The following is a 6,761-nucleotide window of genomic DNA, read 5'->3' as shown; positions in this document are numbered from 1 at the left end:
CATTCCACTAGAGATCGCAGCTTTTGTTGAGGCTATTAGTATCCTAAACTTTTAGCTAACCAACCATACTTTGAAGGCAAAGTCTCTAAGACTGTTCCTTGTCAACCTATATTTGGTGTAAATTCAACCGATTGGATTTGGCTGCTTGGCGATGATCCAAGTCTCAAATAAAATTTCAGCCATTTCTTTGAGTTGAGGTTTAGAGGTTCCTTTGTTAGTTGGAGTAGCTCATTGGTCTACTTGATCAATGTACTGATTTGGCTCCTCCACTGCATCATCATGCCATTGAATCTGGTCATTTCATCCTTCAACTTTGATATTGTTGTCTGCAATTCAATATCATTAAGGAAATTCTTCCAAGCAACCCAAACAACCTTACTTTGTTCATACCATTCCTTGATTTGGTCTACTATCTTGTGTACCTTTTGTTGATCAATTGGCTTGTTGTATTTTGGGTACAAAGTAGGGCAAAATGTGTTGGGAAAATAGACGTTGGAGAGGGGGGAACGGGAACACACTCGTAAACACAACACATATGCCTCTCTATAGCTCAAGGTACTCGCAACACCCCTATCCACTAGAAATCACCATCAAAACCACAGATCACGACAAGAACACCACCATTTTCATGCATACTAATGCACACACACTTCACCCATCAACTGACACCATACCATACCAATTTTGTCCGGTTCTAGCAATTCCACAACGCAAATCACTCTCTCTTTCTTGCTCACACACACAGATGACCCGGGGGCACATACGCTCACACACACTGGCACCAAACCCTTTGAGTAGAGTAAAGACGAGAAGGGGGAAGAAACGGCATACGATTTGGCTACGGTTTGCTTCAAATTTGACAAAAAACACCTTCTACAATGACCATACAACTTGGCTCCACCTGCACGATCACAGTGAGCCCAAAAGCTGATCTTAGGAGCCCTCGTTGGCGCCCTCTCAGTCTCGGAGTCCTTTTTCTCCTACCTTGTTGGGGAAGCTCACCAAGAGCTCTCCACTTTGGAGCTCTCCTTCTCCCAAAAAACTCCAAAAAGACCTAGTAAGAACTCCCCCAATTGGCTAAAAATGGATCCCTATATGGGCATGGGTAGAGCCCCCTATTCTTGTCAACCTTTCCTTTTTTTAACTTTGCCTTTTGCATGTGAATCCGCTCTTGCTATTTCCGGCATTCTTGCCCTCCAAGTCACCACTTGAGCCACCCCTATTCTCATCCTTTCCTTGAGGCCCAAACCACTACGAGATCCATCCCTATGGCAGCCCCGATGACGCAGTCAGTGCTCCCCCATTTGCACCTCAAAAATATGTGGCACGAGAACTCCCTTCACCGGGCCTGCCACATCATCACTGTCGTGAACTGACGCCCTTTAGTGTTTACCATTGTCGGCTTGCCGCCGTGCCAGAGCGCACTCGGCTCCGTCATCATTTCCATCCACCGTCACCACAAGTGGTGTCAATGGCTCCCCTTGAGCTTCAAAAACAACATAAAAGAAAAAAAATTCCACACGATTTTCAAATCATTGCCATTTACTGCCTAATGATCGGATTCCCGACCTGTGAAAACCAAGTGAAAATATCTAATAGGTCGGATTCCGTTTGTCAAGACATTGATTCCTATGTCCTTTATCTCGCCTTTATATAGCCCATAATTTTCTTATAAACCCTGCAAGGCTCCAAAAACCTCAGTTGGCACACCAACCGATGTGACCAAACTGGCACAGAACTAGTTCCCGATGAAACTTCAACTGGCAATATCTTGGCAACCAGAACTCCGATTGTTAATATGCAAAGACCGACTCATGCTCCAATCTTCAAGCACTTCATCCATATACTTCAGGATCTCCCTTGCCAAACTTGCACTGCATACCTGCTTCATTGCCCATGTCTACACCAGCTACAAAAAAAAAAAACACACTACCATATGTACAATGTCTTACTCTTGCCTACTACCACCAAACCTCAAGTGGGTTTCCCCACTCGTGCATAATCTATCCTCCAGGATCAAAGACCTGGCTCTGTTCAATTCTATCCAGCTGCATTACCCTTCAATATTTCCTTAACCAAGTACGTAGCCATCCATGCACACAATAGGCCCATAGCACATTTGTACCTCTTTCATCATTATCCTGCCTCCTTAGCATACCCAACTCCACCAGCAAACTGAAAGAGAAGATGCAAGCAGTGCGGTGCAGGAGCCAAGTGTCTCTCCAGCCATCAATTTCAACACTGTCGTGAGTTGATGGGCATTGGGTAAGAAGTATACTTCCTCACTCATTTTTCTTTTGGCCTCCCACATTGGCCATCAAGTGGGAGATTGTTAGGTTTATGCTGGCCATGTCCGACCGCCCATCTAACTGCTACTAACCCAAGTGTAAAGTTATACACACTTGAGCCACTTACTATATATGTGCATAATAATAATTGGGGTCTAATCATCTTTTGGCTCTCCCCCTTCCAAACACCGTACTCATTCTCTCTCTCTCTCTCTCTCTCTCTCTCTCTCTCTCTCTCTCTCTCTCTCTCTCTCTCTCTCTCTCTCTCTCTCTCTCTCTCTCTCTCTCTCTCTCTCTCTCTCTCTCTCTCTCTCTGTGTGTGCTTGCTCTCTGTCACAAGCTCTGTTGCATTGTCCCTGTGCTCTGATACCAGTTGAAAGAGAAGATGCAAGTAGTGCGCTGCAAGAGCCAGAGAGCGAGCAGAGAGAGAGAGAATGAGTACGATGTTTGGAAGGGGGAGAGCCAAAAGATTATTCAATTATTATTATGCACATATATAATAAGTGGCTCAAGTCTTGGGTTAGTAGTAGTTAGATGGGCAGCCGGACATGGCTAGCATAAACCTAACACAAACCATTTGATCCAACAAACACATTTGACCTTCCCTCCCAACCATGTACAGCGGAGTTCTTCTCAAGGGAACCCCTTATGGGCCGTAGCATGTTTAGGTGGTACCAAAAAGGATTGTCTTGAACACTCCTTTGGGAGGAGATGAAATGGCTGATGGGTTATTCATTTTCATATTATATAAAGGAAAGATAAAATCTTTTTTGGTTGAGAGGTTGGAATTTAGGCGGGGTAGAAATTCCATTTCACTTTAATACTAAAGCTTAAAGTAGCAAACTGCTTGCGCATTTAAGTTCCCTCTTGTTGCCACTCCTTTGGGCTCTCTCCAGCAATGCCACAATGGGTCCTTCCACCTCTTATGCCCATCTCTCTCTCTCTCTCTCTCTCTCTCTCTCTCTCTCTCTCTCTCTCTCTCTCTCTCTCTCTCTCTCTCTCTCTCTCTCTCTCTCTCTCCATAGCCTTTGCTGTCGGTCTCGTGCAGCATCTGCAGGCTTGCGGGCTCAGTGCCCTCTCTCTCTCTCTCTCTCTCTCTCTCTCTCTCTCTCTCTCTCTCTCTCTCTCTCTCTCTCTCTCTCTCTCTCTCTCTCTCTCTCTCTCTCTCTCATAGCTACTGCAGGTGCTTGTGGGCATAGCACAAATCCATATCAGCCAGCTCCTCATTGCCATCCATATTCAGCTTCAACAAACCCTCTCTCTCTTTCTCTCTCTCTATCTCTATCTCTATCTCTATGAGTACTATGGCATTGTTTTGATTGTCTTCATTGTCGTGTCATTAGCATCCTTGCACGTTCCACATGGAATCACATAATACTCATAATGGAAGTACAAACCCCCTTTACCTTTCTCCATTATCTGCTACACAACATATCCCAAGGGATCTTCTGCCAAGTCTACAAAACTAATGGGCTGCAAAGAAGAGGGAAGAAAGAAACATGCAAAAAAGGATGAAACGAGCACGAGAGGATGGTGACATTGATGAGCAGGAGGTAAAGAAAATCTATAGGGCAGTTGCTAAGTGTTGGCGTAATCAAAAAAAGGGGCTTTCCGAGGGTCTTCAATGGAGCATTCTACAGCAACTTCGCAGTCATCCAACATTCTCAGTGTTGCAACCCACATTGGAGGCAGTTGGGAGCCTCATTTTCTCTAACATTTGTTTTACATTGTCTGAGGTGAAGACTCCTCGTTCAAACAATGAGCTATTTCTGAAACGGGTTACTATCATGGCATACCTCAATGGAGTCAATGGGGCTAGCAATGTAATGAGCAATAATGATGTTGCGAAGGCATTAGGACTTCATCAAAGAAATGTCGCAAGAGCCATTTTTCGACTGGAAACTGATATGGAAGAGGGGTCACTTCCCTTAGACACGTGTCAATGTCAACATCATAGGACCAGTACCTTAACGATCAAAATTAGAGAAACCGTGTTTCAATTCTAGTCAATGGAAACCTGTATCTCCCCAAACAAGAAAGATGTCGTTCGAAAGAGAATCGGCAAGAGGGCACAAGTGGTGCATCCGATGCATCTCCTCGATTTACCTCAGGTATATCAACCAGAACATCTTCAAAGTGTATCACAATGCTTTACTTACTAATGCTTGCAAAAGCTTTGAAGTGCTTTATAAGTGTCTCAAAGTGCATCACTTAGAGCTTGCAAATGCTTGAAAGCGCCAAAAAAGTGTATCTCAGTGTGCTTGAAAGCGCCAAAAAGTGATTCAAAGTATTTCAGAGCGCTTCCAAAGTGCATTAAAGTGCTTCACGGTGCTTAAAAGTGCCACAAAGTACTTTCGAGTGCTTTCTAGAATCTAAAGTGCTTTAGAGTGCCACAAAGTGCTCTTAAATAGCATTGAAGTGCTTTCAAAGAGCCCTTAAAGTGCACTTCAGAGTGCTTTCAAGTGCCCAAAAGTGCTTTAAAGTGTTGCAGAGTGCTTCAAAGCGCTTCAAAGTGATTCAAAGTGCTTGAAAGCATCAAAAAGTTCTTTACAATGCTTCAGCGTGCTTCAAAGTGCCACACAACTCCATTTAGTGCCCCAAAGTGCTTCATAGTGCTTGAAACTACCATAAAGTGCTTCATAGTTCTTGAAAGTGCCACAGAGTGTTGCGTAGGGCTTAAAAGTGCCATAGAGTGCCACAAAGTGCGTGAAAGTGATTTTAAAGTGCCACCAAGTAGTTTGGAGTGCTTCCAAAGTGCATCAAAGTGCTGGTAAAGTGCTTCAAAGTGCTATCAAATGCCACAAAGTGCCTCAGAGTGCTCTTAAAGTGCATTGAAGTGCTTGAGAGTGCTTTCAAGTACCCCAAAGTGCTTTACAATGGTGTAGAGTGCTTCAAAGGGCACCAAAGTACATGACAGGTTGCTTGAAAGTGCCTTGTAGTACTTGAAAGTGCCGCAAAGTGCTTCACAGTGCTTTCAAGTGTCCGAAAGTGCTTTAAAGTGTTGCAGAGTGCTTAAAAGGGCACCAAAGTGCACTGAAGTGTTTCACAGTGATCTCCAAGTGCACTGAAGTGCTTCACTAGTGGACAGAAGTTCAACAATACAAAAAATTGAAGTAGAAACTGTGAATTTCTAAAAATAGACACCAACTCCCACTCTTCACCAACTCCTACTACTCAAGCAACCCCACCTCACTTTGGTTGAAAAGGTGGAAAAATGATATACCTACTTTTTTTGTGGACAAAAGGTGAAGTCATACCTACTTTTGTGAAAATACACCCAGAGGTGGTAGTAGGTAAGTGTTGCAATTAGATTTCAATATTTTATAGTATTTTTAAATGTCTTTTGTGTGGCAGAGGGCTTTGTACATGCGGTTCCAGGAGGCTCATCCTAACATTAGGATGTCCCTTAGGTGCTTTGGGGTCTGAAGCCATGTACTTCGTACGCAGGTTGAAGGACCGCAACACATGTTGTTGTGAATACCATGTTCAGCTTGTTCACTTAAAGAAGGCTTAAATCAGACGCGCCATGGAAGATACGGGCTACATGAAACGTCATGCTTTTGCACATGTCTTGTGTGTAGTTTGAGTGTGGGATAGCGCAGTGGACAACATCAAAAGCGACTTTTTCATCCTTGATAGAACTATGGGAGTTTGTATTGTGTCCAAAGCCAACTAATAGTTCTTTTCACCGCAGCAAATGTCTTTTGGGAACATGCACTAATTGCGGGATTAAAAGGTTCTTGTTGTGTCCCGTCGAAGAGAGTGATGGTATATACCTCTAGAATGAATGTCAAGTTTTTTGACAAGGTTCCTATGCAGGAAAAGGATAAAGAAGGTCTAGCTAAATGTTGAAAAGACCTCGTGATTGAGCAACTCGGTCCGATGAGTTTCATTTCCGTGCTTCAAAGGAAACTAGGGAATTTCATCAAACACAACTACTTGTACATGTGGCAAGCTTAACAGTTCAAGGAGAGCTTGGCCAATTTTCCTGACGATGTAGTGGTGTCTATAGTGGATTTTGCAAAGAATCACTCCTTCAAGGTGAATAATGAGATCCAGTCACTGCATTGGTATTCATCTCAAGTCACAATCTTTGTTCACGTTTCATATACTTACATGATGCACTTGGTGCTTTACAAAAGACGACTCACTTCTACATCTCTGTTGACAAGACACATGACACTTTGTTTGTGCAACACTGTTTTCTTTTGCACAATGAATGGTTGAAAAGACACGGCTATAGTGTCAAACGACATTGGGTGTGGTCGGATGGTACTGCATCACAATTCAAAGCAAGGAGGCCATTCTATGTTGTTGCACGATTCTTCAATATGATAGGTGTCAAAATGACTCACAATTTATTTGCTTCAGACCATGGAAAGGGTGAACACAATGGGGCTAGTGCAGTGGTCACTAATGGGTGGGTGGGTGCATAACTCTTCAAGCATTGTTGCATTCCTCAATGCAACTCTC

The sequence above is a fragment of the Adiantum capillus-veneris genome, chromosome 27 (genome assembly GCF_014529385.1).
Source record: "Adiantum capillus-veneris isolate H3 chromosome 27, ASM1452938v2, whole genome shotgun sequence".
Lineage (NCBI taxonomy): Eukaryota > Viridiplantae > Streptophyta > Polypodiopsida > Polypodiales > Pteridaceae > Adiantum > Adiantum capillus-veneris.
This window is presented reverse-complemented; position numbering follows the sequence as displayed.